Raw genomic sequence first — 27,674 nt, forward strand, 5'->3', positions numbered from 1 at the left:
CCACACCTTTTAATACTCTCCTAACAGCTACCAAATGGGTCAGGTATTCAAATGCCCGAGACTTAGCGGGGGACATCTCATTCACGATGCCAGAGTATATCCTGTCACCTACTACTCCTTGCAAAACCTTCAACTTCCGAGTCCCCATGACCTTCTTTCTTTCTTGGTGCTGAAAGATGGACCTCACATCTCTCTTCCAGACACTTGAACTGGGTATATTTATTTTTCTGTAAAATTGGACTTGGGACATTTTAGGAAAGACTTCATAGTCAATGACCTGTTGCAAGCAGCAACACTATATCATGATCATATAGCTAGCAGTTCATCCAACCTAGATCAACCGTCTGGCACTGAACTTCAGATTCTCACGTAGTAGAGCTTGATATTTAGTCACAGTATAGATTTTAGTGAACTAGGTAAGAAGAATAAAAAAGGGAATTCCTTGAGGTGCGTATGTGTTGCTGGAGATGGAGGCAAGAACCTTGTGCATGCTCACCAAGCACTCTATCACTGGGCTCTTAGGTCTCTCAGGTCATTGCTTCTTATTTCCATTATTGGGGGTTATTTCTGTTTTGTTTTTAAGATGGGAACTTTTTATACAGGCCAACCTGGACTTCAAATTTCTCAGTTTCTCAGACTGACCTTAAACTTAGGTTTCTCCTGTATTAGCCTCCCAAGTGCTTTTCCTACTATACCTAGTGAGCATCACAAGATTTCCCATCCCTGAGTTTCTGCAGAGAAGTAGAGAGGAATGGTTTCAGTAAGTTACGTGGGAGAGGACACAGTGACGTCCAAGTGCTGAGACCATTTGAGACAATTATGTAACCATCTCTGTAGCCTCAGAAATTGCACTAAAATGTCTTGACTTTCCTGGCACTTGAATGGCAGGAAAGTAGAACCCGATCTTGTCTCCCTGTAAGAGAATTAACTGCACATGGAAAATGTCTGTGAGCTCTAGAAGGTAGAGACATGTTCAAACTCAAGAGCATACCAGTGATGTCACAAAACAGACAAGATGGGAAAATAAATGGTGTTTAAGTAGCCCATCTTCTTGCATGTAGGCAGCAGGAAGCATATGGTTTGTTACTGTAAGGCTTAGGATGGTGAAATGGTGTCCTAATTAACATTAACTGCAGCTTGGTACAATCTAGAATCACTTTAAAACCGAGTCTCAGTTGAGGTATTGCCTCCATCAGATTGGCCTTCGGACATGATCGTGGGGGAGTCTCTTGATCATTAACTGATGCAGGAGGTCCCAGTCTATCCCTGTGTAGGATGTCCTGGGCTATATAAGGAAATTTGGTAATGAGTCAGCAAGTAGCATTCCTCCACGGTTTCTGCCTTCAGGATCCTGCCTTGAATTCCTGTCCTGCCTTCTCTTGCTGTAGCTCTCACTCTCATTCAACCTAGCTTCTTGAAAATAGATCCCAGGCCCACCTGCCGAGGGCATGGTACTGAACAGAGTGGTCTGGGCCCTCCTATATTAAACAACAGTCAAGACAATGCCTCACGGACATACCTACAGGTCAATTAGATCTAGGCAATCCTTCAACTGAGGTTGCCTTTTCCCAAGTGACTGGTTTGTGTCAAGATAATGATGAAAGTTAACCAGTACACTTTCCAAGTAGCTGTCTTTGTAGATAAGTGTACTGCAACAGGAGAGACCCTGAGTTAGTGCTCTGCATAAAGAACAGCTGCTGAGTTCAGCTAGGTGCCAGATACCGTTCCGCATGTGTTGCATAAATTCTAATTGGTCTTAATAGTAAAAATTCAGAGTCAGATATTAGGGGGTGAAAGCTGATAGAGCAGAGAAGCAGATTGGTAGAGTTCACACATCTACCAATGTTTAGAGCGAAGGGGGCGATCCTGTTTCTGTGAAACCTCAGACTGAATGCTGTCTCTACAAACCCTCAGACTGCATCCTAAGACTGCATCCTCAGACTGCACTGAGTTCCTGTCTCCTCCCGCTATACATTATTCTCTCTGCCCAGCCATATCACTCCTGTCTCCACCTCCCTAGTGCTGAGATTAAAGGCACGTGATGCCAAGGGCTGGGATCACCTTTGTGTGAACTCTGTTTCTCTTTTAGACAGATTCAATCTTGTGTAGCCCAGAGTGGCCTTCAAATACAGAGATCCGTCTGCCTCTGTCTCCTGAGTCCTGGGACAAAAGGTGTGGCCCACCATTGCTTGGCCTCTATGGATAACTAGTGACTTAGCTTTGCACTCTGATCTTCATGCAAGCTTTTAAGGCAAGCTTATTTGTTAGATTACAAACAAAATATCACCACACACATGTCCTGCAGAGATTAGAAACTAGATAGTGGTGTTATTCTCTTTGTGCCAATGAGAAACAGAAAGTGTGAGTCTCAGGCTATTGAACCAAGTCAGACAAGGCCACATGGTAAATGTCTGAGTGAAATGGTTGGTATTGCCGTCAAACGCAGCTGCTGGACCAACTATGCCAAGGTGTTGTGGTATGAAAGATGACTTTATTTGAAAAGCCAGCTGAACCAGAAAATGAAGACCTCATTTTCAAAGTCCATTAAATACCTTCAATCCAGTGAAGTTTATTGTTTTTATTTTGAGTCTATTTGTATTTGGTGTACATGTAGGACTGTGCACCACATGCATGCCTGGTGCCTGTGGAGGCCAGAAGAAGATGTTGCAACCCCTGACTCTGGAGTTATAAGCAGTGGTGAGTCACTATGTGGGTGCTGGGAGTGAAACACAGGTCCTCTGGATGATCAACCTGGACTCTTAATCGCTGAAGCATCTCTCCATACCCATAGGGCTTTTGTAAAATTGGGAAGTTTAAGGAAGTGGGATCAAGTGGGTGAAGTTTTAAACTGCAGGCCAAGGGCACTATAAGGGGTAGCTTTGTATGCTGGATGCCATTTAGACTGTGTAGAGTTTCCATAACACAAACACATTCTTCTAAGTAGAGATAGCTCTTCTAGGCTAATCTTGTTGCTGTGATAAAAGACTCTGACAAGAAGCACCTTGGGACTGGACAGTAGCAGCACATGCCTTGAATTTAATCTCAGCACTCAAGAAGCAGAGGCAGGCAGATCTCTGTGTGTTCAAGGCCAGCCTGGTCTACAGAATGAGTTCCAGGACAGCCAGAGTGGTCACACTGAGAAACCCTGTCTCCAAAAATAAAACTGAAAAAAAAGCAACTTAGGAGAGGAAGGGGTGTGTTTGGCTTATAATTTCAGGTTACAGCATTTCAATAAGTATCATTCATTCCTTTGTGGTTTCTGTTTCAAGCTTCTGTCTTGACTTCCTGGCTTGGTGTTTCTTGATGATATACTCCAAGCTGTACGATGGAATGAGCGCTTTCCTCCCCAGGTGGCTTTGGTTATGATGTGTAGCACACCAATAGACATCTAACTAGGATAGAAGGCTACTGCACAAGTAGGCACCTGTGGCAACCCTGGGGTTCCCCAGCAGCCTGTGGTGAGAAGTCTGGGGAGCACACTCCAGCACAGGTCACTCAGAGTGAAGGCTATTAAGGCGGATTCAAGAGTAGAGAGACTTTTGAGGGTTATTCAGGGGGTTGTAGGTGTTCCTCTTCCACTCTTTTGGAGTGTCTCTGAATTCAGAAACTCAGGGCTAATGTTATTTCACCAGGAGTGGGGCTAGAATCCTGAACTTCTTGAGGAGGGAGTCCCATCCCAGGGCCCATGAAAACACTCCAGCTGAGCTTCCCAATAGCAGTTAGGGCTCTGCAATGATGCCCAAGAAACAGAGAGAATGTGACTAAGAACAGAGCCACCAACTTCCACTAATGCCCACTTAAGAAGTCACACGGCCCCAGCGGCTAACCTAGGGAAAGGACAGGCCCAGGGAGTCTGTGGATGGGGGGACATTTTGTAAGTTTTTGGCAGCTGGGTGTAGAGTTGGACATGTATATATTAGATATGAACATACAAAAATATGTTTATGAGAAGAGTACTGCCTTCTGTTAGATTCTGAAGAGCAGGGCACCAATTGAACCCTCTTGTCACCGCTGCTGTGTTTCCTTTGTCACCGAGTCCTCTCAGACTCTGCTGCAGGTGGCTTCCCTGTGGAACGCCCAGCAATACGGCTGAGACAGGAGACCTCAGGCCCAAGAGAAGCTGTAAGCAGCTAGCCAAGGGCACAATGGCTGCACCCGGGAAATCTGCCATGTAGGCCCCCTCATCTTGCCACCAGGGCCCTCAGCCTCAAGAGCCTGACACACCCTGGGAAGCCTTCCACCAGCACTGCAGTCAGTTCCAGTATGAAGAAGCAGCCGGGCCTCGAGACGCCTTCTGCCAACTCTGGGAGCTTTGCTCTCAATGGCTGAAGCCACAGACATGGTCTGTGGAACAGATCCTGGCGCTGTTCGTGATAGAGAAATTCCTGCAAATTCTACCTGCAGACACAGAGAACAGTACCAGCACACTCAGCCTGGAGACAAGAGAACGACTTTTCACCCTGATAGAAGGGCTGTGGAAAGACAATGGGGAAGCAGGGAACAAGGTGAGAACAGCGCCGGGCAAGTGACTAGGCAGCTGCGTCAAGATGAGACATTCTGTCCCTGTCATTCCACAGCCCCTACCTTTCCCCAGAGTCCTTTTCAACAGTCTCTTTTGTGTGAGTCAGCTGGAGCCAGCATAGGGGTCATAGGATAGGGGTCAGAGTTTCCACCCTGTACCTGACCACCATGCCCTCTCTACAACACACAAATGTCTCCTTTATTATCAGTAAATGAAATTCTAGGCAGCATAACTTCTCTATACACACCCATCCAAACATCAGTGCACTGCCCTGTGGCTTGCACAGCGATGCTATCTGTGGGATGCCTTTGTCTCAGGAACTCAGAATGCTTTTAACCTTCCCAAATACTGGCTAACTGCGTGTACAGGCACATTCCTCCTGTAGTCTGATGCGGGTAAGGCAGGAAGATCACTTGAGACGAGGAATTTGAGATCCACCTGGGCAACAAGGTGAGAATTCAGGTGGAAAAAGTGGCTTTCATAAGAGAGAAAGCAGAGCAACAGACAGCAAACGTGGTCCCTGAAACCAAAAATATTGTGTTGCCTTACCGAAGAAGCTTGACACATCTGAGTCAACTGGAATCTAGGAGGGATAGAAAGGGACAAGTGGGCGTTTGTCATATTGTAATATTTTATTAAGCATACACATGGGTGGGGTGGGCTGCATCAACAGAAATCATGATGTCCTAGACATGTGTACCGGTCCTTGGAATCCCTCACTACTAATATGCTCAGCAAAATTCAGATCAAGTCTGATGATGGAGTCGCTACCTACAGGTAGATCCTGAATACTTGAAATGGAGCTCATGTCATCAAGAAAATTGGCTTGGATCTGACATAATTTCAAGTAATGTTAAGTACATTTAATTTAAAGAAGGAACATTAAATGTTAAGAAGGATGTACTGGCTACCACACTACAGAGCGCAGCTGAAGGTATTAAGGCGTGGGATCCCTTCCCAAATCTTTCATGATGACAGGTAGAAGATCCAGAGAACCACAGCAGAGAGAGAGAGCTACATTATCCATTCTTTATTATTTCTACCCAATGTGAGACGTGAGTACATCGTGTTCTAAGGCTTTCTCTTCATGTAGTACAGTGGTTCTAAACCTTCCTAATGCTGTGACCCTTTAATGCAGTTCCTCATTACTGTGGAGACCCCCAGCCATGAAATTATTCTCACTGCTACTTCGTAACTGCAACTTTGCTACTGCTAGGAATCATAATGTAAATATCTGATGTGCAGGAAATCTGGTATGAGACCCCTGTGAAAGAGTTGTTCTAACCTCCAGGGAGGTTGTGACCCCCAGGTTGAGAACCACTGATGTAGCTGCCCTAAAGAGTGGAAGAGACAGCAAACTGTTCATTCCATGTATGCAAAAACGCTTTTTCATAACTTCTCCTTTTCTTCTTATCTACCTCAGAGCTATGGATATAAAGTAGGAAGAACCCACGACTTGGACCACACAAATACAAACAACTTCTAACATCCTTCATTATCCCTCCCATTCTAAATGTCTTGTTATTGTGATAAACACAAATCATCCCCTTCCCCTTTCATCCATGTATTCTTTCACCCATATGTTCTTGCTGCTCTTGAGTTGGGAAGAGACACTAGCCACAATCTCTATTCACTAAAGTTCAGCAAAGGTCTCTGTGATCTTCCAAGCTGGGATGAGCCTTTGTAATGGGAGCTAGCTGAATGGGCCAACCATTCCTTAGTATGAGACAAATAATGTAAAGGGCCATCTGCTCCAGGAGAACCAAACCTTGACTCACACATCAAGTTCTATCTTCTACTGCTTGAATTCCTCTGTCATCGGCCTGGCCCAGGCACAGCTGACTCAGCCCTACATGCTTGCAATGGCCTCCTGTGGGGCTCCCTGGCTCCAAGCCAGAGTGTCTTCAGTTTTTTTCTTTTGGACTGAGGTACTGTAGTGATGGGAGTGGCGGGCTGCATTCCTGCCCGGCTCCCAGCCGCCTGGCTAGTTTATGCCCCAAAATAACAACATACAAACTGCATTCATTTAAACACTGCCTGGCCCATTAGTTCCAGCCTCTTACTCACATCTTGACTAACCCATATCTAATAATCTGTGTAACACCACAAAGTGGTGCCTTACTGGGAAGATTCTAGGGTACGTCCATCTTGGGCCAGAGCTTCATCGCGTCTGACCCAGAGAGCAGAGGCATGGCAATTTATTAACTTCCCTTCCCAGCATTCTGTTCTGTCTACTCCGCCCACCTAAGGGCTGGCCAATCAAATGGGCCAGGCAGTTTCTGTATTAACCAATGAAATCAACTCAAACAGAAGACCCTCCCACATTAAGGAACTTCTTGGGCATGGAGTAAGACCTATCAGCCTGGGTTCCCCTGGGCAGTATAAGGAATACAGACCTGCTGACTTGCATCCAAGGGTGACCTGAAATCCGAGATAGAGAGAGAGAGAGAGAGAGAGAGAGAGAGAGAGAGAGAGAGAGAGAGAGAGAGAGAGAGAGAGAGAGAGAGATATGTTTAGCTATGTAGCAGGCATGTGCAGGCAGGCCAAGCTGCCACAATCTCTTACTCTGCAACAGTGTGTGATGTTTCAATGACAAGAAAGTCAGAGTTTTCTCGGGAGGGTAAAGTAGACAGCCATTTTCCCCAAGACTGGTTTTCTAGTACCTAGCTATTAAACACCACTGGTACACACTGTGCCTACAATGCCAAGCTATACAAGGGATATATAATTGTAGGAGCCTAGAAATCATACACAGTCAGAAGCATGCAGTGAATTGAAGGAACAGATGATGCCAAGAACTATGTGAACCTGACTTGCCTCCTTTATTTTGACATATAAGCTAAGGTAGGGGGGTGTCAGAAACATTCCTAATGACCAGGAAGTTGCGATTTTATACCAGATGGACTCAGAATTAAGACCATGCTGCTTGTTTTTTCTTTTGATTCCAGGATATCTGTGGAGCCTTGGCCATCACTCTTCTGCCTCACAATTATACTGAGCTGACAACTTGTAACCATCGACCCCATATTCAGATATACATCATAGTCTACCTGAAATAAACCCAAAGAAACCCTTCTCATGTGGAGGTATTACCTGCAGCATTTCCAGTTTTAAGAAAGACAATTTCTGTGCTGGAAGGGTGGCTCAGCAGGTTAAAGGTACTTGCTGATAGGCCGGATTACCTGAGTTCAATCCCCAGAACTCATGTAGCAGAAGGAGGTAACTGAGTCTCCCCAAAATATCCTCAGATTTCCATATGTGCTCATACTTGCATATGAGGACATGAATAAATATAATACAATGTACACAGAAAGAAAGAGACAACTTTGATCTAAGTGTGACTATCTAAAGTTCTTTAGCACCCTCTGGCTGTCACTTCATAGGATTTTTTAAACATCCAAAAACATTCATTCAGCTTAACAACAGAGGCATTGTCTTTATGTGGTCACACACAGACACAAACACAGATATGGCACAATATTCGTATTTTGTCCAAACAAATTCTTTTGAGGTTCATTTATATGTTTTCATACACCACAGCCCATCATTTAAATAAAGGACATTTTTCACTGTTCCACACTACAGCTTCCACGATGACATGTTTTCTCTTAAAAATTTATTTTATTTTTGGGGTGTGTGCAAGGGCAGAGGGAACAAAAGAACAGGGAGATGAATAGGATGTGGATGTATGATGTGCAAGCTACAAAGAATAAATAAACATTTTAAAATGGATATTTTTAATACCAATTCTTCTGTTGACTTCCTCAATATCTTCTACAGACATTCCCATGACTCCAACACATAAATTACCAAGTTGTTTTTCTTATGTCATGATTGCAACCATAGTATCTACAACACCAGGGTAAAGTTTAGCTCTGGACGTTAAGCCTGGACACATGATATTTGCTCCGCTGAGTGTAAATTTGATGGCCCCTTTATCAACCTGCTGATATGGCAAGATAAGAGGATATTTTTGAAATAATCTTAGGGTTGGATAAAAAGGCTCTTCTCTGTGTGTAAACAAGGTCATTCTCCATTTACTCTAAGGATTTCTATGTGTTCATGGCATCTGACAATTTTCTCAGGCATGATTTTATTAAGCCATGGTTCAATACCAGAAATTGCTCTATCGATTGCTTCTAATATCCTTTAATAATCAAAGTTTTCAATTGGATGCAGTTGGACAGATTTTCTTTTCCACCAAATTCCTTGAATGTGATCCAAGATTAAGGAAATTGAGTACATTTATAATGGGAGATATTAATGACCAGTGATTGATAATTCCCATTATTTGTGTTGTTGTTGTTGGTTTGTGTGTGTGTATATGTTTTCCTTATTTTGTTCTTTTTCTGGTGTGAAATTACTTATTTCCTATGTTTTCTTAGGTGTAGTTAACCTACTTGTGTAGGAGTATTCCTTTTAGTACTTTCTGTAGGGCTGGATTTATGGATAGGTATTTTTTAAATTTGACTTTGCATTGGAATTTTTGTTTTCTCTATCTATAGTGATTGAAAATTTTGCTGGCTATCATAATCTGGGCTGGCCTCTGTGGTCTCTTAGAGCCTGCAATACACATCTGTCTGGGTCCTTTTGGCATTCAGAGTCTTCATTGAGAAGTTGGGTGTAATTCTAATAGGTCTGTCTTTATATGTTACTTGGTCTTTTTCCATTGCAACTTTTAATACTCATCCTTTATACATTTAGTGTTTATTTTTATTTTTTAGAAATAAAAACAAACTATCTTTTTTCATTATACATATCAATCCTAGTTCCCACTCCTTCCTACCCTCCCATTTCCTTCACTTACCCTCCCAGCCCCACGCCCCCATCCACTCCACAGAGAGGGTAAGGCACATTGTTTTGTAAGGCCCTCCTTACTATATCTAGGCTGAGCAAGGTATCAATCCAAAGAGAACATGTTCCCAAAAAGCCAGTATAAGCACTAGGGATAAATCCTGGTGTTACTGCCAGTGGACCATCAGTCTGCCTCAGCCATACAACTGTCAACCACATTCAGAGGGGCTAGTTTGGTCCTATTCTTGTTCCTTCCAAGTTCAGCTGGAGTTGATGAGCATTAGCTCAGCTAGACTGTTTCAGTGGGTGAACCCATCATGGTCTTGACCTCTTTGCTCATATTCTCATTCTTTCCACTCTTCAACAGGACTGTGGGAGCTCAGTCCAATGCTCTGATGCAGGTCTCTGACTTTGTTTCCATCAGTTGCTGGATGAAGGTGTTATGGTGATATTTAAGATAATCATCAGTCTGTCTGTAATCAGACTGTAGCCAGTTCAGGCTCTCTCTCCTCTGTTGCTTAGGGTCTTAGCTGTGGTCATCCTTGTGGATTCCTGGGAATTTCTCTAGAGCTAGGTTTCTTGCTAGCCCCATTATGACTCCTTCAATCAAGATATTTCTTTCCTTGATTTACTGTTTTTAGTTGAAATGATTAATTTTACATACAAACCACAATTTCTCTACCTGTTTGTGTTTTCCTGGATTTCTTTAAGGAATATATTTGATTCTTCTTTAAGGGCCTTGATCATCTTCATAAGATTGAATTTAAGGTCCATTTTTTGTGCTTCAGCTGTGTTGGTGTATCCAGGGCTTGCTGTAGTAGGATAGCTGTGTTCTGGGGGTGCCATATTGCCCTGGCTATTGTTGATTGTTTTCAAATGCTGGCCTCTAGTCATCTGAGTTTGGGTTTATTATAGGTTTAGGTGCCAATTTCTGAGTTTATCTTTGTTGGATGAATTTTTTAAAAATGTTTTCCCCTTGGTTTCTGTTTCCTCTCTGGTCTTATGGCCTGAGAGGCCTGAGGTTCTGGTGACCAATGAGTCTTCAGGTCCAGTAGGGGTGAATGCTGAGATAAACAAGTCAGTGTCAGGGAAAGGACATGGAGCTACCGCCAGAGACAGACATGCCGAAACTTTGCTGGTAAGCCGCAGCCACATGGTGATACACAGATTAAAGGAGATGGGCTAGTTTAGGATATAAGAGGTAGCCAGAGATACACTTAAACTATTGGCCAAACATTATTGCAAATAATATGGTTTCTGAGTGATTATTTTGGGGCTCCGCAGCCAGGAACAAACAAGCAGCTTCCTACAACAGTAGGGTGTCTCTGCTGGGGATTTCATGGTCTGCGTAACCTCTGGGATTTTGGGTTTCTGCAACTTGGCATGACTTCTGGGGTTCTGGATACTGGTGTAGCCTGTGGGTTCTAGGTACTTGTGTGGCCTCTAGGGTTCTGGGTACCAACTTGGTCTCTGGAGTTTCTAGTCCCAGCAGAATACCTATTATCTGATTTTTAAGTTTTCTAAGCAGATTCTAGTGGCCACACACAATGAAGAATTTTTTCAATTTATTCAAAAACTCACTGCTTGAAACAACAATTATGAACCAATTTTATAGATTTATGATATATCATTATGTACTGGATATGCTTTTTAACATATATGGGAAAGATAAGTAAGGAAGAAAAATAGAACTCAAGTATTATATGCCTTTTAAATTGACATATTTTTTAACAAAGTAATAGGGTTCACTATTAAATTTTCATACTTGGCTGCTATGCTTTAAATATTCTTACTTTGAGTGTATTCATTACTCTTGACACATTTCTATAAAATTCACACGAGTATATTGATATAAAAATTTAAAAAGGCAACTAGAATGAATTGCAGATGGATTGTATTCCACACTATATATAACTTACAAAGATACTTACAGTGACCTAAAACCTCCACGGCTATTTGTGCTTCTAAGATTTTTCTAGCCACATATGTAGGTGCAGACTGGGAGGAGTGGAATATTCAACATGTCTATTCCTTGGCTCCAATTTGTTTCTCGTTCTTCAATAATACAACCACTGTTGAAGTATGTACAGGCTGTTTTTCTGTGTCACCTTGACACAAACTTCAGTCATCTAAGAGGAAGGAACCTCAATTGTGAGAATGCTGTAGTAAAAATTCTAATTGGTCTTAATAATAAAATCCTGGAGTCATATATCAGGATAAATGCTGAAAGATCAGAGAAGTAAAGGAGCCAACCATTAGAGACTTTTTATCTCTACCAAATTCTAAGACCAAAGTGGGTAAGATCCTGTCTCCATGAATCCTCAGACTGAATGCCTGAGCTCCTGTCTCCTTCTGGCTTATATTCTTCTCTCCACCCAGCCATATGCCTTCCTGTCTCCATCTCCTTAGTATTGGGATTGAAAGTGCTGGGATTAAAATTCCTTCCTAGAGCAATTAAAGAACCTAATGCCGATTGTAAGAAACCATATTGCTCTAGAATATAGATAGATAGATCAGCTATAGAAGAGAGAAAAAATTCAGAAGGAATGGTGAAGCATATATTTTGCAAACTTTTATAAATTAACAAAGACCAAAATTAAAAATATGAATAATCACATTGTCATTGAAGGTCTTGTAGACACAGGTACAGATGTAGCAATAGTTGCACCTGAATCTTGGCATCCAAACTGACCTCTTCAGGAGGTGAATGTTCAACTTTTAGGGATTGGATTTATCTCTGGTAAAACAGAGCATGAGATGGGAGCCCTTGGAGGCTCCACAGCTGGATGTAAGGGGTGATATGACTGTGACATATGTTGTCCATTGATTGCCAGGGTTGATTTTGCTGATCTTGCTGGCTACATGGGTATCTCGTGCTTACTTTACTGCTCCATGTGTTCCCCTCCTGAAGCAGGACTCTCGGTTGTAGAGGACAACCTTCCCTTTATAAAGGAAAACCAGTCTTTGGTCAAGGGTATATGAGTAGCTGTACTCCCCTGCTAGAACTTTCAAGCAATGAATTTATGAGGATGTGATTTGTTACAGTAATGGAATAATCAGGTTAACATTCCTTTAATCTCAGAAGCATTAATGTATGTTTCTGGGGAAAATATTAGGAGGTATTTTAAAGAACAATCACTGACCATTCAGGTTGTACAAGAACAGGGTACAACAGATGCTGATCTTTCAGATGCACCAACACCCCTACCTTTAAAATGGTTGACACACAAACCTCTATGGGTTAGGCAATGGCCTTTAACAACAGAGAAACTGCAGACCTTAGAACAGCTATAGAGCAGCTAAATGCTCAGCATATTGAATAATCAACTAGCCCTTAGAATTTTCCCATATTTATTATTAAAAAGAAATCTGGAGGGGCTGGAGAGATGGCTCAGAGGTTAAGAGCATTGCCTGCTCTTCCAAACGTCCTGAGTTCAATTCCCGGCAACCACATGGTGGCTCACAACCATCTGTAATGGGGTCTGGGGCCCTCTTCTGGCGTGCAGGCATACATGCAGAATATTGTATACATAATAAATAAATAAATATTTTAAAAAAAGAAATCTGGAAAATGGAGAATAGCAACAGATCCAAGAGTTGTAAATAAGGTAATTCAGTCAATGGGCTCTCTACCGTATGTCACTCCTTTGCCTTCTCTATTTCCTAAAGGATGGTCTCTTATAGTTATTGATTTAAAAGATTGTTTCTTCACTATACATTTGCAAGAAAAAACAGTGAAAAAATTTCCCTTCATGGTGCCTACTTATAATTTTCAGCCTGCAAAGAGATATCAATGGAAGATTCTCCCATGGGGAATGTTAAATAGCTCCACCCTGTGCCGATATTTTTATGGCAGCATTGGAAATGATACATAAGCAATTTTCCTCAACTTACAGTTTACCTTTAAATGGATGTCATCTTATTAGTTGATTCAAATATTGATACTTTAGAAAGAATGTTTGAAGAGGTAAAGAAAATTTTGCCCTGCTGCGGATTAGAAGTTGCTCCTGAAAAAATACAAAGAGTAAGTTCTATTAATTATTTAGGACATAACATAAGTCTATAAAAATTAGACCCCAAAAGGTGCAGATTAGGAGAGATGGATTGCAGACTCTCAATGAATTTGAAAGATTGCTAGTAGATATTTTGAATCTACATCCCACTATTGGGATAAAAAATCATGAACTTTGAAATTTGTTGGAAAGCTTAGATGGTGACAAGGACTTACATAGTCCAAGAGAATTATCAGCTGAAACTGAGAGAGAACTGGCCTTGGTGGAAAAGAAATTACAGGATGCACATGTGGATCATTTGTATCCAAAGCTTTATTGCATTCTACTTATTTTACTTTTTAAGTATTCTCCTACATGAATATTAAGGAAGAGGGAAGATATTATCTTAGAATGGATCTTTTAACCAGAGAGTAGGGGCACACACTTTTTAATCCCAGGACTCAGGAGACAGTGGCAGACGTATTTCTGTCAGTTCAAGTCCACCCTGCACTAAACAAGATTGAATTTGTCCAAAAAGGGAACAGAGCTCACACAAAGGTGATGCCAACAGTTTGGATCCTGCACCTTTAATCCCAGCACTAAGGAGATGGAGACAGGAAGGATATGGTTGGGTGGAGAGATAATGTAAGGCAGGAGGAGAGAGGAACTCAGATGCAGTCTGAGGTTTGATGGGGACAGTTGCAGTCTGAGGATCACCCCTGCATTCTGAGGATGCAGTCTGATGAGGCAGTCTGAGGACATGATTGTACCTTCGGTCTGAGCATTGGTAGAAGTAAAAGGTCCTCTCATGGCTGGTCACACTGCTTCTCTGATCCTTCAACTTTCACTGCCTAGTATCTGCCTCTGGTAAGGCCAATTAGAATTTGTGCTACAAGGAAATGTGCTGGAGGCCACAAAATTTCAATAAAAACATCATGTCAATAGGAAATCTTAAAAAAAGATTTTTTATTACATGGCAACATGCTAAGGAAATGTTCTACTTGTTCTTGAAACAACCAAACACCACTACCTGCAGAAGGTAACCTAAAGGGTACTCAAAGCAGTGAAATCTGGCAGATGTATGTGTTCCATTTTATAGATTTTGGAAAATTAACATATGTACACCACACCATTCAGAATTGCAATGGGCAACTGCTTTGAGTCTGAAAAGACTGATTCTGTAATCACATATTTCTTAGAAGTTATGGCAATCATGGGTATGCCTGTACAAATTAAGTCAGATGATGTTCCAGCATATATCTCTAAGAAAATGAAACAGTTTTTTGTTTATTATAATATAAAACATATTACAAGTATAAAACATACTCCAACAGTCCAGGCAGTTCTTGAAAGATCAAATTGAACTCTAAAAGATATGTTAAATAAACAGAAAGAAGTAATAGAGACTCCCAGAAATAGATTGCATAATGCTTTATTAACTTTGAATTTTCTAAATGTTAATGAGAAAGGAACAACAGCTGCAGAGAGGTGTTGAATAATATAAAAATCTTACATAGCTAAATCAGCCTGTATACTTTAAAGATGGGCTGACCTCAGAATGGAAACCAGGACATGTGTTACATTGGGAAAGGGATTTTGTTTTTCTTTGCATGGGAGAAGAAAAAGCATGGACACCATAAAAATCAATAAAGGTTCTATTTGAACAAGAGAGACTTATTAATTATAAGAGATGATGGTTCATCAAACAACATGGCCATTCAATCTAAACTAACTGATAAAACAAATAAATGCTTTTGATTTGCCCAGATATTACTTGCCAAAAGGAAACCTCCTCAAAGTTAGAGTTGGGAAACTGTCTTTTTAGGATAATAAAGGCATCCAGCTAAGGAATCTGAAAACCACTGGACAAATGAGACATCTGAAGAAAAAGAAGAAACTATCCAGAAAAAAAAGTCTCAAGAAAAGGAATAATTGGAATATTAGTATATCACATTTCCAACAGGATAAAATTTCATAAAACTTCCGAAATGTTTGTTGCTGCTGTTCTCTACAAACATATAATACAAATGGTCTTTTTGTAGTCCCAGTCCAATTAGAAATTAAAACTGACTTTGGAATTGGAGTGTGACACTCTCCTCTAAACCCAAGCTTGTTAGGAAAGGAATCGCTGGATCAAAGCATTAGCTGCTTTTAGTGCTTGGTATATATTATGAAATTATCCTTTCAAAATTTGTGCCAATTTCAATTCCTCTGTATCCTACCTAACTCAAAAAGAACACATAATGTTTCAAACCCACATGGCAGCTATCAACTCTCTGTAAGTCCAGTCCCAGGAAGTCCAGTGCCCTCTTCTGGCTGGCCCCTGCAGACACTGAACACAAATCATCCACAGACATACATTCAGATAAAACACTCATACATATAATTTTTAATAGCAAAATTTTTAATTGTATGTCAGATGAATTTCAGTTCATTGCTGATTTCCCCGTTCCCTCTATTTTTATTTTTTAATTTAATTTACTTATTTTACATTCTGACTGAAGTTTCCCCTCCCTTCTCTTTTCCCATCCCCTCTGCCTATTTCTCCTCTGCCCACCACCCAAGGAGGGAAGCATGAAACCCCCTGGGAAGGGGCAAAAGAAGAGTTCTCCTGGGTGGACAGGGGATAGGTGGGGATGGAAGCTTGAGGGATCAAGTTGGGGATGGAATGGGAGAGTACTGAAAGAGATGACTGGAAAGGGTTGGGGGCTTTTCAGGGTCAGGTAGAAAACTGATGCAAGGCAAACTCCCACAAATCTATAGGGGTGATCTCATCTAAGACTTTTAGTGGTAGTGAAAATGTTTCCTTTTATTTTTTAATTTGCTCCTCACCTTCCTCTTCTTTCTCCCTCTCTTCCTCCTTGTCCTTCTTGAGACAACCTCTCTGTGTATCCTAGGCTGCAGTCACATAATCCTACCTATCAAATGTTGTGACTACAGTGGTGTGCCACCACATATAGAACCATCTGATTTTTAATGTGGATAAACAATAATTCATATAATATTAATTCATTAACGTTTGATCTACTTTTGTTGTATTATTTGCTCTAGCCATAGCTTCAAGAATTATGTTGAATAGTTATGGAGTAAGTAGAATCACTTTTTGTTTCTCTGAAATTAATTTGATGTTGGCTGTTGGCTTGCTGTATATTGCTTTTATTATTCTTGTTTCCCTGATCTCTCTAAGACCTTTACCATGAAGTAGTTTTGGATTCTGTCAAATGGTTTTGCAGCATCTAATGAGCTGATCATATGTTTTTCTTCTTTCAGTTTATTTATATGGTAGTTTACATTGATAGATTTTCATATGTCGAAACATTCCTGCATCTCTGGATTGAAGCTGACTTGATCATGGTGGATGATTTCTTTTGATATGTTCTTGAATTATGATTTGTCAGTATTTTATTGAGTGTATCTTCATCAATGTTCATGAGGGAGATTGGTCTGTAATTCTCTTTCTTGGTGGTCCATTTATACAATAGAGTACTACTCAATGGTAAAAAAATGATATCTTGAAATTTACATGCAATGGGATGGAACTAGAAAAACCATCCTGAGTGAGGTAACCCAGACTCTAAAAGGTCGGCATGGTATGTACCCACTCTTTGGTGAGCACTAGCTGTAAAGCAAAAGATAAGAAGCCTATAGGCCATGACCCCAGAGAAGCTAAGTAACATGATGAACCCTAAGAAAAACATGCAAACATCCCCATGAGAAGGGGAAACAGACAAGATCTCCTAAGAAAATTGGGATCTTGGGGGTGGGTGAGAAGGAAAGGCAGAAGGGAAAGAGGAGGTGAGAAGGGGGAGAGAATTAGAAAGAACTGGATGGTTGAGATGAGAGGACAGAGCCGGAGAAGAAGGAATGAGATATCTTGATTGAGGGAGTCATTATGGGCTAGCAAGAAACTTGGTACTAGAGAAATTCCCAGGAATCCACAAGGATGACCCTAGCTAAAACCCTAAGCAATAGTGGAGAGGGTGCCCGAACTGGCCTTGCCCTGTAGTCAAATTGTTGACTATCCTAAACATCATCATAGAACCTTCATCCAGCAACTAAGGAAAGCAGATGCAGAGATCCACAGTGGAGAATTGGGCTGAGCTCCCAAAGTCCAGTCAAAGAGAAGGAGGAGTGTGAATATGAGCTAAGAGGTCAAGACCATTATGGGGATACCGACTGAAGCAGCTTACCTGAGCTAATGGAAGCTTATGAATTCTGACCTGACAGCAAGGGAGCCAGCATAGGACCAAACTAGTCCCTCTGAGTGTGGGTGACAGTTATATGACTGTGGGGTCACTGGCAGTGAGACCATGATTTATCCCTACTGCTTGTTTTGACTCTTTTGAACTCATTATGTCTGGAGGGATACCTTTCTCAACCTAGATATAGTGGAGAGGCCTTGTTCCTGCCTCAAAGCAATGTGCTAGACTTTGTGGACTCTCCATAGGAAGCCTTACCCTCTCTGAGGAGTGGATGGGTGTGGGATGGGAGCCTGGGTAGGCAAAGTGGAAAGAGCAGGAACAGGAGAAAAAAGAAAAACTGGATTTGGAATGTAAAATGAGAAAAGATATTTTATTTAACATAAATTTAAATAAATAAATAAATAAATAAATAAATAAATAAATAAATAAATAAATAGAAAGAAAGAAAACAAAATGTAAACAGGACCGCAGGAGGATTGGTTCTGGCTAAAGTGGTTGCTCTGTAGAACTGAAGGAACTCTAATGGTCTGCAGGTGGATTGACAAATGGAAACCACATCATCCATTCCCGAAAAACTAGCCCACTCATGAGTGTCATGTAACCCTCAGGATTCAGATAGTTCGGTGTGGCAGAGTCATGAGTAATGTAAAACTAATATTCGGACTGCCTATGAAACCAGGCCAATTTTGTTCTATACAGACACCCGGAGACTTTAAGACCCTGACAGATGGTTCAGTCAAGCTGCCTCATCCGAACCATTTGCCCCTAAATCTGTAACACACACACACACACACACACACACACACACACACACACACACGGATGCACGCATGCATGCACACACATATGCACACATGCATGCACACACTCATGAATGCATGTGTGCACACACACAAACACAACACACACACAACACAGAGCACACACATGCATCTTCATCTCCACTTTCTTCTCCAGTGGGGCATCACCCAAAGACACTGATTACTGTGATTGATGCAGCAAGCAGGTCCAGTCTGTGTCTAGCATACCTGTAGTTGTTGGGACCATGAGAGATGGGTCTCGAGTCAAACTGTTCCCCCTGAATCCAGAATATCCTTGTATACAATGCAGCCCTACATACCTCACCAGAGGGGCATCCCTTAATGACATTGATAAGTGTGACTGAAAGACAGTGCTGGCCGAGATCAGAGACAGATCTTCACTGCATCCCTGTAATCATGTTCCTAAAGCTGGACCCTTGTTGGGGATGGGGTGGCATGGTATAGGATGGCATGGGATGAGTTAAGAAGCAGGTACCCTTGTCCATAATTGGGTATCAGGAAGTAGTCAGTAGGTTAATCACATATATGATGTCACTCTGGATAACATCACTGTACTTATGATCCAGGGAACTCATTTGAACTATTATCCAGGACAGTGGCCTCTGGTTACATTTCAAAAAAGAGGTACCCATAACAGAAAAGGATTAGCTATTAGCTTAGATAAACTGTTTCAGCCCATGAACCCATCATGTTCTTGACCTCGCCGCTCATATTCTAATTCTTCCCACTTTTCAACTGGACTTTGTGAGCTCAGTCCAGTGCTCCAATGTGGGTCTCTGCCTCTGTTTCCAACAGTTGCTGGATGAAGGTTCTATGGTGATATTTAAAATATTAATCAGTCTGACTACAGGACAAGTCAAGATCAGGCCATATCTCCTCTATTGCTTAGGGTCTTAGCTGTGGTCATCCTTGTGGATTCCTGGGAATTTCTCTAGAGTCAGGTTTCTGCTAACCCTATAATGACTCCCTCAATCTAGAGATCTCTTTCCTTGCTCTCAACTCTGTCCTTCCTCCATCTCAACTATCCCATTCTCTCAAGTTCTCCTCAACCTTCCCTTTCTTTCCTCCTCTTCCCCTTCTACCCTCCCTCCCTTCTCCCCCACCCCATGCTCCCAATTTTGTCAGGTGGTCTTGTGGTCTTGTCTGTGTCTAACTTCCAGGTGGATCTCTGTCTCTGTCTGTCTGTCTGTCTCTCTCTCTCTCTCTCTCTATATATATATATATATATATGTATATATATATATATATATATATATATATATAGGGAGTCACCTTACTTCCTCCAGGATTATGAACTATAGGTTCAATGTCCTTTGTTTATAGCTAGTATCCCCTTATAAGTGAGTACATACCATATTCATCTTTTTGGGTCTGTGTTATCTCACTCAGGATAGTGTTTTCTAATTCTATCCATTTGCATGTAAAATTCAAGATGTCACTGTTTTTTTTTTTTTAAAAGCTGAGTAGTACTCTAATGTGTAAATGTGCCACACTTTCTTTATCCATCCTTCAGCTGAGGGACATCTAGGTTGTTTCCAGGTTCTGGCTATTACAAATTGTGCTGCTATGAACATAGTTGAACAAATGCTTTTGTAGAATGATTGGGCATTTCTTGGTTATATTCCCAAAAGTGGTATTGCTGGATTTTGAGGTAGGTTGACTCCCAATTTCCTGACAAACTGCCACACTGATTTCCAAAGTGGTTGCACAAATTTGCATTCCCACCAACAATGGATGAGTGTTCCCCTTCCTCCACATCCTCTCCAGCATAGGCTATCATTGGCGGTTTTGATTTTAGCCATTCTGACAAGTGTAAGATGGTATCTCAAAGTTGTTTTGATTTGCATTTCCCTGATCGCTAAGGAGGTTGAAAATGATCTTAAGTGTCTTTTGGCCATTTGAACTTCTTCTGTTGAGAATTCTCTGTTCAATTCACTACCCCATTTTTTAATTGGGTTATTTAGAATTTTAATGTCGAGTTTCTCGAGTTCTTTATATATTTTGGAGAACAGACTTTTGTCTGATTGTTGAACGAAGCGGCAGGGTTGCGTCCCGCCACCCGGCCGCTGGCTAGCTTTACACCCGAAATAATTACACGGAAACTGTATTCTTTTAAAACACTGCCTGGCCTATAGTTTCAGCCTCTTATTGGCTAATTCTCACATCTTCCTTTAACCCATATTTAGTAATCTGTGTAGCACCACGAGGTGTGGTTTACCAGGAGAGATCTTAACCTGCGTCCATCTCGGAGAGGAGAAGCATGGAGACTCACTATGGCGACTGCCTGAAGTGTCTCCCCAACCCTGCTACCCAGCATTCTGTTCTGTCTACCCCGCCTACCTAATTTTCTGTTCTCTTAAAGGGCCAAGGCAGTTTTCTTTATTAATTAACCAATGAAAGTAACATAGACAGATAACTCTCCTCCATCATTTCCCCTTTTTCTGTTTAAACAAAAAGGCTTCAACTTTAACATAGCAAAATTACATATAACAAAACAGTTATCAAGCAAGTATTACAGTTACAATATTTAGATCTATTTTATCTTTTATCATAACTAAGGAAAGCTATAACTATCTATTTATTCTTCAACTCCATCAAAGACTCCAGAAGGATATATTACCTAAGTAAACAAGAAATACGCAACTGTCAACCTCTAGAAATGACAGAGACAATTCACTGCCTGGACAGTCACCCAAAGTTCCTCTGTACCGTTGGGGCATCCATCTTCGGCCTTCAGGCCCATAGTGTCCAGCAGACATTTCCATGAAGCAGGAAATTCCAAAGACAGTTCAGTCACTTTCTGCTGTGTCCTGCAGAACGTCTCGCAGACTCTTTAATGAATCAGGAACCCCAAAAGGCCATCTTACCTTTAGGCAAGTTCAGCAGTCCTCTTTCTGTGGGTTCCTTGTGTCCAGTTTATGTAACAGTCCAGGCAAGAGCAGTTTCTTGCCCAAATGGCTAACAAACTCCATAAGTAGCTTTTTCGATGCCCATCTTCCTCTCGAAGTAGATTGGTGCTGCCAGGAGCAGACGTGTCTCATTGTCGTGAAAAACCCTAAGTTATTAAAACATTAAATGCCATATTCTGCAGTCTTTGAAAGATATGAAGAATGTCTATCTAACTGAAATATATCTCTACGTATCTAGAAAATCTAATAACATGACTACAAGCTTAACTATTATCAATGATTATCCATTAACAACCTATATTTCCTAATTATACATTACATTTTTAAATGAACTACACAATTACAATACCTTAATCAAGATCAGAAATACATATACATATAACAAATTGACCTTAAAATCCATACCAATGCAAATTATTCATATCTATATCATCTCCCCCTTTAAATGTAAAAGAACATTTATAAACAATATTTAGGAAAATGGGCGCAGTTATTTCTCTCCAAACTGCTTCCTACTGAATGGGGGCGCTGTTTTTTAGGTCTTTCATGGTATAACCTGTGTGCCAGGTTCCTCTCAGTCAGCAGTTGAGTGAAGTAATTTTTTGAGGGTGTTTACAGCAACCTTTCAGGAGGGCGAGGTCTATCATACCATATTGGGATAGAAGCAATCCACAGTGTGTCATCCTCTGTGAAAACAAAAGAAGACCCTCTTTTCCAAAGCATCATGTTCTTAGATCCAAATTCTGAAGTCATAGTGTTAAGATGTCCATTCTGGTCTAGCCTGGCAGCCCATATAATGAAATGTCTTTCTGTATTTAGCTCCTTTACAGTCAAAAATTTCAAAGAAAACACAATAAAATACACAATCCAGACTCTCTGTGAATTTTCCATTTTTACGTGGCTTATTTTTACTCTATCACTTTACTTTATTCTGTCTCTTTAAAGACTTTACCCTTTTTATTTAAAGGGATTAACTTCATTCTCTATATTCTTTTTCTCTCTCTCAAGCCTACGTACATTCATCCAACATTGTGACCCATATGGGAGTCTTCTATGTCTAAATTTGTCCTATTGTGAATCTGTAATTTTTTTACTGTCGAGAAACATGTTTGATTTGAGCCTTTACATTGCTAAGTGCTTAAGACTCTAAGCTGTGACATTCCTAGGTCAAAAACAGGTACTGTGTGCTTGTCCCGCCCAGTCCAACATGGCGGAGCCACTTGTGACTCTGAATTGGTTGCACCTCTGAGCTGCACAGCCGCCCGGGCTGTTCTGGATGTTGGCTCCACCTCTCTCCAATTTCAAAATGGAGGATGTACCATTTTCTACTAGCTCTGGGGCTGCCAGGTAAGAGCCGCACTCAGCACTTTAACTCTGAGACTGAGCGTGCAGCACAGAAACTCTTTTCATCCAAGTTCAGCCAAATCTGACACGCAGAGCACCGCACAGCCTGAAAACATCTCTCTGTATGGCGGCAGGAATCTGCCATGCTCTTCCTCCTGCCTAAGCCTGATTCCGCCATCTGCCCAGGTGCAGGCAGGGAGCAGGGAGCCATTGGCATGGTCTCAGCACACTCTCCTTCCGATCCCAAGCGGGAACACAAATATCCAGGCCCATAAAAGCCAGTGAAATGCTTTAAAGCCAGAGTTCGCGATGGTGGCACAGCGCAGGAAGCTGCGTTTTAAAATGACTCAGCTTTTTCTCTGCCGCTATTGCCGAAACAGGAAATCTCTCTACAGCGCTTCCAGGCAAACAGCAAAAAGCGGTGTTAAACTCTCTCTCTCCTTTGTTTAAAGCCCTCTCAGGTTTTTAAGTGGATTTAGTAACCATGTTGGGCGCCAAATGTACCGGCGGGTACCGGCGTGTACCGGCGGTCGGAGGGGTTTGGAAATAACCAAAATAGTCCTTTTATAATAAATCAGTTTTAATAAAAGGGGAAATAAGGGAACTTACAGAACCAAGGGTCCAGCGGAGCAGAAGGTAACGCGGGGAATCGCAAAACAGGGCTCCTTCTGGAGCCCCATCCTTTTTAAGGGTATCCTACTCCCCTGGGGCAGCCATGCCCCTGAACGCAGGGATTGGGCCAGCTGCCCCAACATCTGATGTGGGGTTGGTGAAGATCTTCTCCCATTCAGTAGATTGCCTTTTTGTCTTATTGACTGTGTCCTTTGCTTTACAGAAGCTGCTCAGTTTCAGGAGGTCCCATTTATTCATTGTTGCTCTTATGTCTGTGCTAATGTGGTTATACTTATGAAGTGGTCTCCTGTGCCCATGCATTGAAGGCTACTTCCCACTTTCTCTTCTATCAGGTTCAGTGTGATTGGATTTATATTGAGATCTTTAATCCATTTGGACTTGAGTTTTGTGCATGGTGATAGATTTAGATCTATTTTCATTCTTCTACAGGTTGACATCCTGTTATGCCAGCACCATTTGTTGAAGATGCTTTCTTTTTCCTTTGTATAATTTTAGTTTCTTTGTCAAAAATCAGGTGTTCATAGGTATGTGGGTATCCGGATCTTCAATTCCATTGGTCAATATCTCTGCTTTTATGCCAATACCAAGCTGTTTTCATTACTGTACCTCTGTAATAGAGCTTGAGAGATGGCTCAAATGTTAAGGAGAGTCTGCATTGTTTTCAATGAAATAGTATTAAAAGTTGGACAGAAGTGGATTACATAATAGGAATTTCAGCATGAAATTCATTTGGGAAATGAATTTTCAAACACTGACCAGTACTTCTGGGACTTTTTGCAAATAATATCACTTCACGTTTTAGTAAAGTTATGAAATAATTTATATAAGGACTTAAACTTCAGTTCAATTTGGGGGCTTACAACTCTTATTAAAGCAATATGCACAAAGCTTATTAGAACTGTTTTTTCTTCATATGGGCACTAAAGATATCAAATCCATTTTTATCACAAACTCCTAGAAGATCCAGGATTGCTAACATTGTCATAAACACACAAATCTTTTATAAAACGAAAGCCGTGAGTTTAAAACCCCACAGCTGACAGATGGGTAAGAGCATGCACTGCTGTGAGGACTCAGCTAAGTAAGTTCTAGAACTGCAAGTGAAAACAAGCTCCAAACATTTGCTGCCAATGGCATTTAGGGAGCAGAAACAACACATGTTGGCAAAGAGAATGGTGTCAAATAAAAAAATTGTAATATTAAATTAGAGACACTCAAATAGATTCTAATTTCCTTTTTGCAAATGAACTTTGCACAAAGACTTTCCAAAAGCACCTCCAGGAGTCCCAGGCCAAACTTAACTGAATGTAATGAAGATGAGCAGGTAAAATTAAAAGCCAGACTGGGTTAGTCTTGGCTGGAGAAAGCAGTTAGGCGACATGGATGGTGACTATAAAACTTCAAGTGGCCAGTCAAACAACTCATTTGAGACTATACACACAGTAAACACTTGAAGGGATATTTATAAAACAAGGCCAAATCTAAATTAAACACATTCAAATGAGTATGGTGTCACACATCAAAAAATGCCATTTTATTATAAAATAACACAAGAAATTGGACCTCTGTATACTTCCTTCCCTTCAGGGTCTTAATGCTGCCAGTTCTTGCCAAACAGTCACTGTGTTCCATATTCATAAAGTATAAACAACACCAAACTTGTTAAAGAACACTCCGGGTTGCAGATACAGACATTAAATATACAAGAAAATTAAAATAAAAATTCAGGACTGGTGAGATGGCGTGGTGGTTATTAGCACTGACCTCTCTGCCGGAGGACCTAGGCTTCATTCCCAACACCTACAGTCAAAACACTCACAAGTGGCTCTAAGGCCACCATCAGGACATCTGATTCCCTCTGCTGGCCACTGTGGATAATGCATGCATGTGGTGCACAGACATACATGCCGGTAAAACACTATTCACATAAATTCATAAAAATAAGATAAACCTTAAAAATAAAATAAAAACAAAAATGAGAGATCAAAAAGAGTTCAAGGATGACCGCCAAGATGCTCAAACTTGTTGGAGAACAATGTGTGACTGTTTCCTTATCTTTATATTGAGATTATTAGGAAATTTTGCTCTCAGAGAGAAACTCATCCTGTAGCCTGAGCTGTAAGAATATGTAAGAGTTAAATGTGCAGGAAGAAATAAGGACATAGCTGACCTTGACACCCAGAGAAGCTTTATTGAACGTCAGAGAGGTGGCATCTCAAGATTTGGCCACACACCAATCACGGCACAGGACCCAGACACTCAGTGACCAGAGTTCAAAAGAATGAAGATTACATGTTTCAAGCTGGGGATAGAGAAGGAGGAAGGGTATTTACTTAGGGCAGAATGGTGAAATTAGCTGTTGTCCTTAGACAAACTGTTTGGTTTTGAAACTCTGTGGGGGTGTTTTTACAACCACTGGGTGTTCTCTGTCGGATCAGCAGCTTTTATCTGCAGTTCTCAAATACCTGGCTTTTAGAACTTTGAGCTCTGCTTAGGACCTTGTTTTTTTGAGGGGGGGGGAGGCATGTTCCTTTACAGGTTACCACCAAACACATGATCCTCTTGTCTTTGCCGTCCAAGAACTGGGATGTTACAAGCTTTAAGAGGAAGGCTGGTGATGCAGAGGCTCTTAGAATGCTACAAGAGGACATAAGCCTAGAGACAAGGCAGGAGTCTGGGGAGGAAAAATGATGGGAGTCTCGGTGATAGCACGGAAGTCTGGAAGAAGACAGTAGGCTTAGGGTGAGGCTAGCAGGCTGCAGAAAGATCTGAGGTCATGGGGCAGGTGGAAAACATCAGAAGATATACAAGAAGGCAAGAGGTTAGGAATGAGGACAGCAGGTGCAGGGGGAAAGGTTAGAATCTGGGAAGAAATAGGAATCTGGGGAGGAGGGTGGGAAGCTTCAGAAGAGGGTAGGAGGCTGAGGAGGGATGAAGGGTGGGGAGATCACATGACTAAAGGAGATGGTTAGTTGCTAGAGTAAGGTTGAAGTCACAGGAGCAGCACAGGTAGGAAGCCAGGAGACAGCTGAGATGAGCTGGGAAGGAATGCAGGAGTCTAGTAGAGAACAGGAGAATCAGGGAGTAGACAGGGAACTAAAGGCTGAGACAGTGACGAGCTAGAGAGCACAAGGCTGGGAGGAGGCATAGGGATAGTGAGAAGATAAGGTGGATGTGAAGAGTCTGAGCAAGAAAACCAGAGACCAGGGGCATCTGGAGGATGAGTGAGAGCAGGAGGGTCAGTTGAAATGTAGCACAGTAGTTTTGAAGAGGCCACATGGGTAGAGGGTTTTAGAAGGGGCAGCACCCTGGCATACCTGTGGCCTGGCCAAGCTGGGAAACTGAAGAGGTAGGTGAGGCTTTCCCATGTTTCCTGGTAGTGTTTCCAGGGTATTGGGTGGCTAAGGTATCTTGGAGGGTCAATTCAGCACCAACACACAGACAGGGAGCCCCTCCCACCCACTTTCCAGCCTCAGGTCCCTTTTTTGTAGAGCCATTCTGAGATGTAACCTGAACCCTGAATGGGCCAGTGAGCCCCCAGGAAGGTGCTAGAATTCATCGGTCTCCCTATGTCAGGTGGTCAGATAAAATGGACAGTTCTTTTCTGAACCAAACCTCAGGTCTGTCCCCTTCTTTGCATGCAGGCCCAAGGTTAGTCTCTGCAGCTCTGCGCAGCCCTTCTCCAGACTGCCTCCTGCACTCTTGGGGATGGGGCCAGGGGACTGTCCTCTGCCTGCTCCTCCTGCTCTCCCTCTTGCTCCCCTAACCCAGTCTGGGGCATTCCTGAGGCTCTCTGCATCTGCAGACAGGAAAGAACAGGAAATATTGGTTACAATCGTCTCTTTCCCCCACAGCCTGCTTCTCCCATCCTCCCTGTCTGCCCATCAGCACCTGCGACGACACTCGTGAGACCCAGAAGCCCATCTTCCAGCCATGAGTGGCCTGGCAGCTGTGTGCCACAGGATCTGGGGAAGTGCGAAGGATTCCAGGAGCAAGCAGCTGCTGTCGGGATAGGTGGAGAAGCAGAGTGTACAGGAGGCCAACTCTGAAGTCTTCTTTTTTTTTTTTTTCAGGCCTTGATCTTCTAGGTGATGGTTCCCTTCTCTGATCATTTCAGGATGGATCCCTATATAGAGATGCCTGCCTCTGTTCCTGAGCATCCCCGGGGTACAGCTGAGTGAAGAACCTGCCTAGAAGAGGAAGGCCCTTTCTGGTAGAGGTCTAGAGAGTGGTGGGGTGGCTCAGGTCTTCTGGCCCCGTCATAGAAAAGATGTCAGTGTACCTCGGGCACTGATATCTCCTAGCACCACTGTGAGGCAGACATATTCCCTCATCTCATGAACACAATGGGGCTCAAGTACCATGCTGGGTTTGCCCTTGTTACACACAGAAGGGGGAACTCAGCCTGCCCTGGACCTGCATTCCCCCACCCCTTCTGCAGTCTTCTTTATGACCTG

At 42.0% G+C, this 27,674-nt stretch overlaps 1 pseudogene; it reads right to left on the reverse strand.

The window, feature by feature from the left end:
* Nucleotides 1-8,035: 8,035 nt before the first annotated feature.
* Nucleotides 8,036-27,581, reverse strand: LOC119804463 (annotated as a pseudogene).
* Nucleotides 27,582-27,674: the final 93 nt, after the last annotated feature.

Source organism: Arvicola amphibius, chromosome X (genome assembly GCF_903992535.2).
Source record: "Arvicola amphibius chromosome X, mArvAmp1.2, whole genome shotgun sequence".
NCBI lineage: Eukaryota > Metazoa > Chordata > Mammalia > Rodentia > Cricetidae > Arvicola > Arvicola amphibius.